A 12,310-nucleotide genomic window follows, 5' to 3' on the forward strand; every position below is an offset into this window, starting at 1 on the left:
GGCCACTGCTGAGTTTTCCAAATTTGCTGGCATATTGAGTGCAGCAATTTCACAGCATCATCTTTCAGGATTTGAAATAGATCAACTGGAATTCCATCACATCCACTAGCTTTGTTCGTAGTGATGCCTTCTAAGGCCCACCTGACTTCATATTCCAGGATGTCTGGCTCTAGGTGAGTGATCACACCGTTGTGATTATCTAGGTCATGAAAATCTTATTTGTTCAGTTCTTCTGTGTATTCCTGCCACGTCTTCTTAATATCTTCTGCTTCTGTTAGGGCCATACGATTTCTGTCCTTTATCGAACCTATCTTTGCATAAAATGTCCCCTTGGTATCTCTAATTTTCTTGAAGAGATCTCTAGTCTTTCCCATTCTGTGATTTTCCTCCGTTTCTTTGCATTGATTACCAAGGAAGGCTTTCTTATCTCTCCTGGCTATTCTTTGGAACTCTGCATTCAAATGGGAATATCTTTCCTTTTTTCCTTTGCTTTTCGCTTCTCTTTTCACAGCTATTGGTAAGGCCTTCTCAGACAAGCATTTCACCTTTTTGCATTTCTTTTCCATGGAGATGGTCTTGATCCCTATCTTCTGTACAAGGTCATGAACCTCTGTCCATAGTTCATCAGGCTGTCTATCAGATCCAGTCCCTTAAATCTATTTCTCACTAGTTGTTCAGTTAGGTTATTTATTTGATTTTTCTCCTGTTTCTTGAGGTAGGTTTGTATTGCTATGAACCTTCCCTTTAGTACTGCTTTTACTGAATCCCACAGGTTTTGGGTTCCTGTGTTTTCATTTCATTCATTTCTATGCATATTTTGATTTCTTTTTTTATTTCTTTTTGATTTATTGGTTATTCAGAATCGTGTTGTTTAGGCTCCATAGGTTTGTATTTTTGATAGCTTATTTTTCCTGTACTTGACATCTAATCTTACCACATTGTGATGAAAAAAGGTGCTTGAGATCATTTCAATTTTTTTGAATATACCAAGACTTGATTAATGCCCAGGATGTGATCTATCATGGAGAAGGTTCTGACGTGAAAAAAGGTGAAATTCATTGTTTTGGGGTGAAATGTCCTATAGATATCAATTATGTCTAACTGGTCCCTTGTATCATTTAAAGTTTGTGTTTCCTTGTTAATTTTCTGTTTAGTTGATCTATCCATAGGTGTGAGTGGGCTATTAAAGTCTCCCACTGGTATATACTATTTAAAAAATAAATAAATAAATAAAGTCTCCCACTTTTATTGTATTACTGTTAATTTCCTCTTTCATACTTGTTATCATTTGCCTTACTTATTGCAGTACTCCCTGTTGGGTGCATATATATTTATAATTGTTATATCTTCTTCTTGGATTGATCCTTTGATCATTATGTAGTGCCCTTCTTTGTCTCTTTTCACAGTCTTTATTTCAAAGTCTGTTTTATCTGATATGAGTATTGCGACTCCTGCTTTCTTTTGGCCTCCATTTGTGTGAAATATCTTTTTCCAGCCCTTCACTCTCAGTCTGTATGTGTCCCTAGGTTTGAGGTGGGTCTCTTGTAGACAGCATATATAGGGATCTTGTTTTTGTATCCATTCAGCCAGTCTTTGTCTTTTAGTTGGGGCATTCAACCCGTTTACATTTAAGGTAATTATTGATAAGTATGATCCTGTTGCCATTTACTTTGTTGTTTTGGGTTTGAGTTTATACACCTTTTCTGTGTTTCCTGTCTAGAGAAGATCCTTTAGCATTTGCTGAGGAGCTGGCTTGGTGGTGCTGAATTCTCCCAGCTTTTGCTTGTCTGTAAAGCTTTTGATTTCTCCTTCATATTTGAATGAGATCCTTGCTGGTATAGTAATCTGGATTGTAGGTTTTTCTCTTTCATCACTTAAGTATGTCCTGCCATTCCCTTATGGCCTGAGAATTTCTATTGAAAGATCAGCTGTTATCCCTATGGGAATCCCCTTGTGAGTTATTTGTTGTTTTTCCCTTGCTGCCTTTAATATTTGCCCTTTGTGTTTGATCTTCATTAATTTGATTAATATGTATCATGGGGTGTTTCATTTTGGGTTTGTTCTGTTTGGAACTCTGCGTTTCTTGGACTTGGGTGGCTATTTCCTTTCCCATTTTAGGGAAGTTTTCAACTATTATCTCCTCAAGTATTTTCTCATAGCCTTTCTTTTTTTCTTCTTCTTTTGGGACTCCTATGATTTGAATGTTGGGGCATTTAACATTGTCCCAGAGGTCTCTGAAGTTGTCCTCATTTCTTTTAATTCTTTTTTCTTTCTTCTTCTCTGCTTCATTTATTGCACCATTCTATCTTCCACCTCACTTATCCTATCTTCTGCCTCCTTTATTCTACTGTTGGTTCCCTCCAGAGTGCTTTTGATCTCAGTTATTGCATTATTCATTACTGATTAACTCTTTTTTAATTCTTCTAGGTCCTTATTAAACTTTTCTTGCATCTTCTCAATCTTATCTCCAGACTATTTAACTGTAACTCCACTTTGTTTTCAAGATTTTGGATCATTTTTACGATCATTATTCTGAATTCTTTTTCAGACAGACCCCCATCTCCTCCTCTTTGGTTTGGTTTGGTGGGCTCCTCTTTGGTTTGGTTTGGTGGGCTTTTATCATGTTCCTTTACCTGCTGAATATTTCTCTGCCTTTTTATTTTGTTTAGGTTGCTGTGTTTAGGGTGGCCTTTTTGTATGCTGGAAGTTTGTGGTTCTTCTTTATTGTGGCGATTCCTCCCTGTGGGTGGGGTTGGACAAGTGGCTTGTCAAGGTTTCCTGGTTAGGGAAGCTTGTGTCTGTGTTCTGGTGTGTGGAGCTGGATCTCTTCTCTCTGGAGTGCAATGAAATGTCCAGTAGTGAGTTTTGAGGTATCTATGGGTTTGGTGTGACTTTTAGCCACCTGTATTTTTGTGCTCAGGGTTATGTTCCTGCTTTGTTGGAGAATTAGTTGGTATGTCTTGCTCTGAAACTTGTTGGCTCTTGGGTGGAGCTTGGTTTTGTGTAGGTATGGAGGCTTTTGGATGAGCACTAGTCGATTAATATTCCTGGGAGTCAGGAGTTTCCTGGAGTTCTCAAGTTTTGGATTTAAGCCATCTGCCTCTGCCTTTCCAGTCTTATTCTTACAGTAGCCTCAAGACTTCTCCATCCATACAGCACCAATGATAAAACATCTAGATTAATGGTGAAAAAATTCTCCACAGTGAGGGACACCCAGGGAGGTTCACAGAGTTACATGGAGAAGAGAAGAGGGTGTTGGGAGATAGCGGTGACCAGGAGGAGAACAGGGGAAATCAAAAGGGGAGAGAGCAATCTAGCCAGTAATCAATTTCTTATTTGCTCTCCACGGTCTGGAACACCCAAAGAGATTCATGGAGTTTTTAGAGAAGAAAAGGGGAGGGAGCAGATAGAGGTGACCTGGGAGAGAAAAAGGAGAGTCAAAAGGGGATAGAGCAATCAAGCCAGTAATCACACTCCTAAGTAAAAATGGGTACTGAAGATTGTATTCTTAAATGTACAAAATTGATAACAAATATCAAAATGCAAAGATTAAAATTCTAGAGTAGAGGTTAGTCTCTCAAAAGTACAATATTAAGCTCTTCCCTGGCTGGAACCATGGAGGGTGCAGAAGAGAAGAAAAAGAAGATTCTTGCTGTGCCAGAAACCCTTAAGAAAAAGTGAAAGAATTTTGCAGAGCTTAAGATCAAGTGCCTGAGAAAGAAGTTTGCCCAAAAGATGCTTCGAAAGGCAAGGAGGAAGCTTATTTATGAAAAAGCTAAACATTACCACAAGGAATACATGCAGATGTACAGAACTGAAATTCGAATGGCTAGGATGGCATGAAAAGCCGGCAACTTCTATGTACCCACGGAACTCAAATTGGCATTTGTCATCAAGATCAGAGGTATCAATGGTGTGAGCCCAAAGGTTCGAAAGGTGCTGCAGCTCCTTCGCCTCCGGCAGATCTTCAATGGCACCTTTGTGAAATTCAACAAGGCATCAATTAACATGTTGAGAATTGTGGAGCCATACATTGCTTGGGGGTATGCAAATCTGAAGTCTGTAAATGAATTGATCTACAAGCGTGGCTATGGAAAAATCAACAAAAAGCGAATTGCCCTGACAGACAATGCATTGATTGCTTGATCTCTTGGGAAATACGGAATCATCTGCATGGAGGATCTGATTCATGAGATCTGTACCATTGGAAAACGTTTCAAAGAAGCAAACAACGTCCTGTGGCCCTTTAAATTGGCTTCTCCACGAGGTGGAATGAAGAAAAAGACCACCCATTTTGTAGAAGGTGGAGATGCTGGCAACAGGGAAGACCAGATCAACAAGCTTATTAGAAGGATGAACTAAGGTATCTACCAAGATTATTTTTGTAATCTGGTCCATTAATAAACAATTGAAACAAATTGAAAAAAAATACAATATTAAAAAAAATCACAAAAGTTATTTTTAAAATATATGAAATTTGCTTTAAAAATAGGGTCTTTTTTTTTTTCAAGATAATAGTTGGTTTTAAAACTGAAAATTAAGCAGTAATAAAGAACTTAATTTTTTTAATTTAAATGATAATTGTAAAATATATTTAGTAATGTCTCTGGTGTTGTTGAGGGCAATGTGGGGTCAGTTCAGTTTCAGATAGTTCCTTGTTCAAGCTTATACTTCTTCTCAGGTTCTAAAGGTCCCCTCCAATGTAGCCAATGCTAACTACAGTGTTTTAATCTGTTGCACCTGTCACTTCCAAAGTGGTTCCCTCTTCTTTGTTTATTTTGGCTTCCTCTGTTTGCAAACCCCTTCGGTATCTAACTTCCGCCTTGACACAAGGGGGCAAGGTGGTCATTCACTTAGGCTCACTTGTTCAGTTGTGCTGCAGGGAGGGAGGGACACTGAAAGCAAATATCACTGGTGTGTGTAGGGAGTGCTCGCAGTGTCTGGGCCACACTGGGTTTGCCCCCTCTCACGGCGTGTGTGCTTTCCCAGCCTACACTGCTCAGGCTCCAGGTTGCTCTGCAGGGGAATTGTCTAAAGCGGGCCCTGGGTTGCATGCACTTCCCAGGTCTAAGACACTCAGGTTCAGATTCTCGGGTACTCCACAAAGGCACAGACTCGGTTGGGCCTGCGTTTTGTGCCCTGCCCAGGTCTGAGCAGTTCAGGAGATCAGGTGCTTGGCGCGCACACTCTCTGCAGGTGGGCGGTGCATCTTATCACCTTCCCGGTCCCAACCTCTCGGTTTCCTGTGTGTGCAGTGGGAGTGCTGTCTCAGGTGTGCCGTGTGTCTCCTCTGGGGAATTGATCTCTGGCTGTGACCCTCCTGGTGGATGTCAACCGTCCAGGATCCCAGGAAGACTTGGTTAGCAACTGGGAGACTGCTCACAGTTTGATGGAGGATGCCATGTCTGGGGCAGAGATTGCCCCTTGCCTCTGGCTCTGGCTGTCCCATCTGCCTCTCTGCCTCCAGCAGAGGATGGTCCGGTCTGCTGCCGACTAGCTCTCCTCTGGTATTCTCTCAGTCCTTTGTTCTGTGAGTGGCCCAGCAGTGCCTTCGCTAAGAGCTTTTCACAGGAAAGTTCTCTCTCTTTCCTCTTTTTTTTTAAATTTCTCTCTCTGGCTATCCCACAATTTGGGTTGCTATCTCACGTTATTTCCCTCAGATTGCCTTCAGGGCATTCAGGCCCAGTCCTTATCCCAAACAATGCAGCCCACACCTCCCTGTCCAGCCCTTGCTTGCTGGTGGTAGACGCGAGTGTCTGGGCTACTTCTCCACTGGGAGTTGCAATTAGGTGCATAATCTGTGGATTTTATTTATTTATTTTTTCCTCCCTGTTATGTTGCTCTTTGAGATTCCAAAACTCCCCACAGACCCACCAGTGAGAGGGTTTCCTGCTGTTTGGAAACTTCTCCTCTTTTACAACTCCCTCCCCAGGATGGGTCTCCATCCCTAACTCTTTTGTCTGTCTTTTTATATTTTATATTTTGTCCTGCCCCTTTCGAAGACAACGGGCTGCCTTTCTGAGTACCTGGTGTCCTCCACCAGTGTTCAGAAGTTGTTTTGTGGTATTTTCTCAGTGTTCAAATGATCTTTCAATGAATTTGTGGAGGAGAAAGTGATTTCCCCATCCTATTCCTCTGCCATCTTAGGATCGCCCCACATGTCCAACTCTTTGCAATCCCTTGGACTCAGTCTGGCAGGTTCCTCTGTCCATGGGATTTTCAAGGTAAGAATACTGAAATGGGTTGAATTTCCTTCTCCAGGGGATCTTCCTGACCTAGGGATTCAAGCCATGTCTCCTGCTTGGCAGGCGGATTCTTTACTATTGAGCCACCAGGGAAGCCATTATCATTATTAAACTCTTAATATTGTTATCCCAAGGACACACAGAGGGAATGAGGTGAGGCTTCCATTATCAACTGTGGGACCCAGAGAGTCACAAGAAAGGTTGGATGCTGAGTAGGACTGGATATCCTGGGTTCTTCAGCCTCAGCTCAGATTGGTCCTAGAGACCCAAGTGAGCTTCTTGCAGTCTCAGCACCAGGGAGAGTTGGCCTGAGAATCTGGGAGCCAGAGCCTCACTCATTTCTAAACCAAGTAGAAATGAAGATTAAATCCCCTTCCATCCCAAGTGCTACAGCTCACTCCACCAACACGTGCCTTTTTGAAAATTCACCTAGAAAGGAAAGATCTGGAGGTGATTATGCAAATATCCCATCCTGTGCAAGTGAACCCAACTTTAATAAATATGCATACTCCAGCCTTATGTGTCTGACAAACCAAAGAAGGTATTTGCTTTATAAATCTCCTTCTGACAACCAGGTTTCCGAGTTCATTTAAACATGCATCTGGGAGCATGATAAGTTTTCATTTTACATGCAGCAAATGCACAAATCTTAAGTGTACCTTTAACTTTGACAGATGTACGCATTCACCTAACTGTGGTCTGAATCAAGACACAGAGCATCCTGGTATCCTGAAAGCCCTTTCATGATCTGGCCCAGTCTAGCTTTGGCTTCACAAGGCAGTCACTGTACTGGTTTTTACCAGAAGAGACTATATTTACCAGTTCTTGAGCTTCAGATACATGAAATGACAGAAAATTATATTGAGTCTGGTGTCTTTCACTCAGCATAATACTTAGGGTTTTGTTTGTTTGTTTGCTGCACATGTCAGTAATACACTCTTTTTTATTGCTGAGCAATATTCCAATGTATGGAAATAGTTCATGCAGTCATCTGTTGATAGACACAAGTTGTTTTCCATTTGAGCTGCTATATGTGAAGTTGCTGTTAGTGGCCTTGTATAAGTCCTTGAGTGCGTGTGTGCATATTTTCAGTTATGTCCAGCTCTGTGCACCCCTATGGACTATAGCCTGCCAGGCTCCTCTGTCCTTGGGATTCTCCAGGCAAGAATACTGGAGTGTAATAGCAGTCCTAGGATGTCAGAGGAATAGGACAGGGAGACCACTTTCTCCCCCACAAATTCATCAAAAGATTATTTGAATGCTGAGCAACTCCACAAAACAACTTATGAATGCTGGTGGGGAACACCAGGTACCCCGAAAGGAAGCCCATTCTCTTCAAAAAGATGGTAAGACAAAATATAAAAGACAAAAGAGACACAGAAGAGTTATAGATGGAGACCTGTCCCAGGGAGGGAGTCATTAAGTAGGGGAGGTTTCCAAATAGCAGGAAACCCTCTCACCAGTGGGCCTGTGGGGAATTTTTGGAATCTCAGAGGGCAACATAACCAGGAGAAAAAAAAAGAAAAATCCCACAGAATAGGCACCTAACCACAACTCCCAGCTGAGAAGAAGTCCAGTCGCTTGCATCCGCCACCAGCAAGCAGGGGCTGGACAGGGAGGCACAGGTTGCATGCTTAGGGTGATGACCAGGCCTGAATGCCCTGAGGACAATCTGAGGGAGCTAACATGAGATAGCAACCCAAACTGTGGGACAGCCAGAGAGAGGAAAAAAAAAAAAAGACAGACAGAAAGAACTTTCCTGTGAAAAGCTCTAACCAAAGCACAGTCTGGCCCACTCACAGAACAAAGCATGGAGCAAATACCAGAGGAGAGCTAGCCAGCTGCAGACTGGCCCATACCTCCACCAGAAGCAGAGGCAGGCATGGGACAGCCAGAGCCAGAAGGCTAGGGGCAATCTTGGCCCCAGAGATGGCATCCTCCACCAAACTATGAGCAGTCTCTCTGCTAACCAAGTCTTCCTTGCTAACTTGCTAACTTCCTTGGTTAGCTAACATGCTAATCAAGTCTTTCTGGGATCCTGGATGGTTGACGTCTGCCAGGAGGGTAGCAGCCAGAGATCAGCTCCCCAGAGGAGACACACGGCACACTTGAGATGGCACTCTCGTGGTGCACCGAGAAATCAAGCTGCAAGGACCAGGGAGTTGATTAACACTCATGTCTCCCCTGGGACAGTGCACTCGCCAAGCATCTGGTTGCCTGAGCTGTTCGGACCTGGGCAGGGCATAAAGCACAGGCCCAAGTCTGTGCCTTTGTGGAGTACCCGAGAACCTGAACCTGAGCAGCTTAGACCTGGGAAGTGCCCACAACCCAGGGCCTGCTTAGGACAGTTCCCCTGCAGAGCAACCTGAAGCCTCAGCAGTGTAGACTGGGAAAGCACACACCGTGTGAGCTGGGGCAAACCCAGTGCAGCCCATACACTGCAAACTCTCCCCACACACGCCAGAGATATTTGTTTGCAGTGTCACTCCCTTCCCACAGCACAACTGAACAAGTGCACCTAAATAAGTGACCACCTTCACCCCCTTGTGTCAGGGCCGAAATTAGGCACTGAAGAGACTTGCAAACAGAGGAAACCAAAATAAACAAAGAAGAGGGAACCACTCTGGAAGTGACAGGTGCAACAGAGTAAAACCTTGTAATTAGCATTGACTAAGCATTGGAAGGGGTCTATAGACCTTGAGAAAAAGTGTAAGCTGGAATGAGGAACTATCTGAAACTGAACTGACCCCACATTGCCCTAAACAACTCCAGAGAAATTCCTAGATATATTATTACTATTATCATTTTTAATTTTTTTTTTCATTTTTAAGTTCTTTATTACTCCTTTAATTTTCATTTTTATAACCTATTATTACCTTGAAAAAAGATCCTATTTTTAAAGCAAATTTCATATATATATTTTTTATGATTTTTGTGATTGATTTTATTTTGTATTTTTAATATTGTATTTTTGAGAGTGTAACCTCTACTCTAGATTTTTAATCTTTGCATTTTTGTATATGTTATCAATTTTGTACCTTTAGGAATCCAATCTTCAGTACGCATTTTTACTTAGGGATGTGATTACTGGATTGATTGCTCTCTCCCCTTTTGACTCTCCTTTTTCTCCCCCAAGTAACCTCTATCACCACCCTCCCCCTTCTCTTCTCTACTTAACTCTGTGATCTCTCTGGGTGTTCTGGGCTGTGGAGAACACAGGTAACCGATTACTGGCTAGATTGGTCTTTCCACTTTTGATTCCCCCTCTTCTCCTCATGGTCATCTCTATCTCTCTCCTCCCTCTTCTCTTCTCTATGTAACTCCATGAACCTCTCTGAGGGTTCCAAACTGTGGAGAGCACATAGGGAAATGATAGCTGGCTAGATTGCTCTCTCCCCTTTTGATTTCCCCTGTTCTCCTCCTGGTCACCGCTATCTCCCAACACCCTCTTCTCTTCTCCATGTAACACTGTGAACCTCTCTGGGTGTCCCTCACTGTGGAGAATCTTCTCACCATTAATCTAGATGTTTTATCATCTGTGGTGGATGAATGGAGAAGTTTTGAGGCTACTGTAAGAATAAGACTGGAAAGAGGCAGATGACTTAAATCCAAAACTTGAGAACTACAGAGAACTCCTGACTCCAGGGAACACTAATCAACAAAAGCTCATCCAAAAACCTCCATACCTACACTGAAATCAAGCTCCACCAAAGAGCCAACAAGTTCCAGAGCAAGACATACCATGCTAATACTCCAGCACCACAGAACACAGCCCTGAGCATTAAAGTGTAGGCTGCCCGAAGTCACACCAAACCCACAGACACTTCAAAACTCACTATTGGGCATTTCATTGCACTCCAGAGAGAAGAGATCCAGCTTCATGCACCAGAACACAGACACAAGCTTCCCTAACCAGGAAACCTTGACAAGCCACTCGTCCAACCCCACCCACAGGGAGGAACCTCCACAGTAAAGAGTAACCACAATCTTCCAGCCTACAGAAAGTCCACCCCAAACACAGAAATTTAAACAAAATGAAAAGGCAGATAAATATTCAGTAGGTAAAGAAACACGATAAATGCTCACCAAAACAAACAAAACAGGGGGAGATAGGGAGTCTACCTGAAAAAGAATTCAGATTAATCATAGCAAAAGTGATTCAAAATCTTGAAAACAAAATGGAGCTATAAATAGACTAGAGACAAGTACTGAGAGGATGCAAGAAATGTTTAACAAAGAACCGGAAGAAATTTAAAAAGGGTCAATAAATGATGAATAATGCAAACATTGAGACCAAAAGCAATCTGGAAGGAACCAGCAGTAGAATAAAGGAGGCAGAAGATAGGATAAGTGAGGTGGAAGATAGAATGGTGCAATAAATGAAGCAGAGAGGAAAAAAGAAAAAAGAACTAAAAGAAATGAGGACAACCTCAGAGACCTCTGGGACAATGTTAAACGCCCCAACATTCAAATCACAGGAATCCCAGAAGAAGACAAAAAGAAAGGCCATGAGAAAATACTTGAGGAGATAATAGTTGAAAACTTCCCTAAAATGGGAAAGGAAATAGCCACCCAAGTCCAAGAAACACAGAGTCCCAACAGGATAAACCCAAAGTGAAACACCCCATGATACATATTAATCAAATTAATGAAGATCAAACACAAAGAGCAAATATTAAAAGCAGCAAGGGAAAAACAACAAATAACTCACAAGGGGATTCCCATAGGGATAACAGCTGATCTTTCAATAGAAACTCTCAGGCCATAAGGGAATGGCAGGACGTACTTAAAGTGATGAAAGAGAAAAACCTACAATCCAGATTACTATACCAGCAAGGATCTCATTCAAATATGAAGGAGAAATCAAAAGCTTTACAGACAAGCAAAAGCTGGGAGAATTCAGCACCACCAAGTCAACTCCTCAACAAATGCTAAAGGATCTTCTCTAGACAGGAAACACAGAAAAGGTGTATAAACTCAAACCCAAAACAACAAAGTAAATGGCAACAGGATCATACTTATCAATAATTACCTTAAATGTGAACGGGTTGAATGCCCCAACTAAAAGACAAAGACTGGCTGAATGGATACAAAAACAAGATCCCTATATATGCTGTCTACAAGAGACCCACCTCAAACCTAGGGACACATACAGACTGAGAGTGAAGGGCTGGAAAAAGATATTTCACACAAATGGAGGCCAAAAGAAAGCAGGAGTCGCAATACTCATATCAGATAAAACAGACTTTGAAATAAAGACTGTGAAAAGAGACAAAGAAGGGCACTACATAATGATCAAAGGATCAATCCAAGAAGAAGATATAACAATTATAAATATATATGCACCCAACAGGGAGTACTGCAATAAGTAAGGCAAATGATAACAAGTATGAAAGAGGAAATTAACAGTAATACAATAAAAGTGGGAGACTTTATTTATTTATTTATTTTTTAAATAGTATATACCAGTGGGAGACTTTAATAGCCCACTCACACCTATGGATAGATCAACTAAACAGAAAATTAACAAGGAAACACAAACTTTAAATGATACAAGGGACCAGTTAGACATAATTGATATCTATAGGACATTTCACCCCAAAACAATGAATTTCACCTTTTTCTTGAGTGCACACAGAACCTTCTCCATGATAGATCACATCCTGGACCATAAATCTGGCCTTGGTAAATTCAACAAAATTAAAATCATTTCAAGCATCTTTCTGATAACAATGTGATAGGATTAGATGGCAACCACAGGAAAAAACAGTTAAAAATATAAACATATGGAGCCTAAACAACATGTTCCTTTTTTTTTTAACAACATGCTTCTGAATAACCAACAAATCACAGAAGAAATCAAAATATGTATGGAAACAAATGAAAATGAGAACCCAACAACCCAAAACCTATGAAATTCAGTAAAAGTAGTGCTAAAGGGAAGGTTCATAGCGATACAAGTTTACCTCAAGAAACAAGAGAAAAATCAGTTAATGACCTAACTTTACACTGAAAACAACTAGAAAAAGAAGAAATGAAACCCCAGGGTTAGTAGAAGGAAATAA

At 41.4% G+C, this 12,310-nt stretch overlaps 1 pseudogene; it reads left to right on the top strand.

The window, feature by feature from the left end:
* The first annotated feature begins 3,615 nt into the window (after window positions 1-3,615).
* Window positions 3,616-4,362, top strand: LOC136163533 (large ribosomal subunit protein uL30 pseudogene; annotated as a pseudogene).
* The last annotated feature ends 7,948 nt before the right edge of the window (window positions 4,363-12,310 follow it).

Source organism: Muntiacus reevesi, chromosome 3 (genome assembly GCF_963930625.1).
Source record: "Muntiacus reevesi chromosome 3, mMunRee1.1, whole genome shotgun sequence".
NCBI classification, from domain to species: Eukaryota; Metazoa; Chordata; class Mammalia; order Artiodactyla; family Cervidae; genus Muntiacus; species Muntiacus reevesi.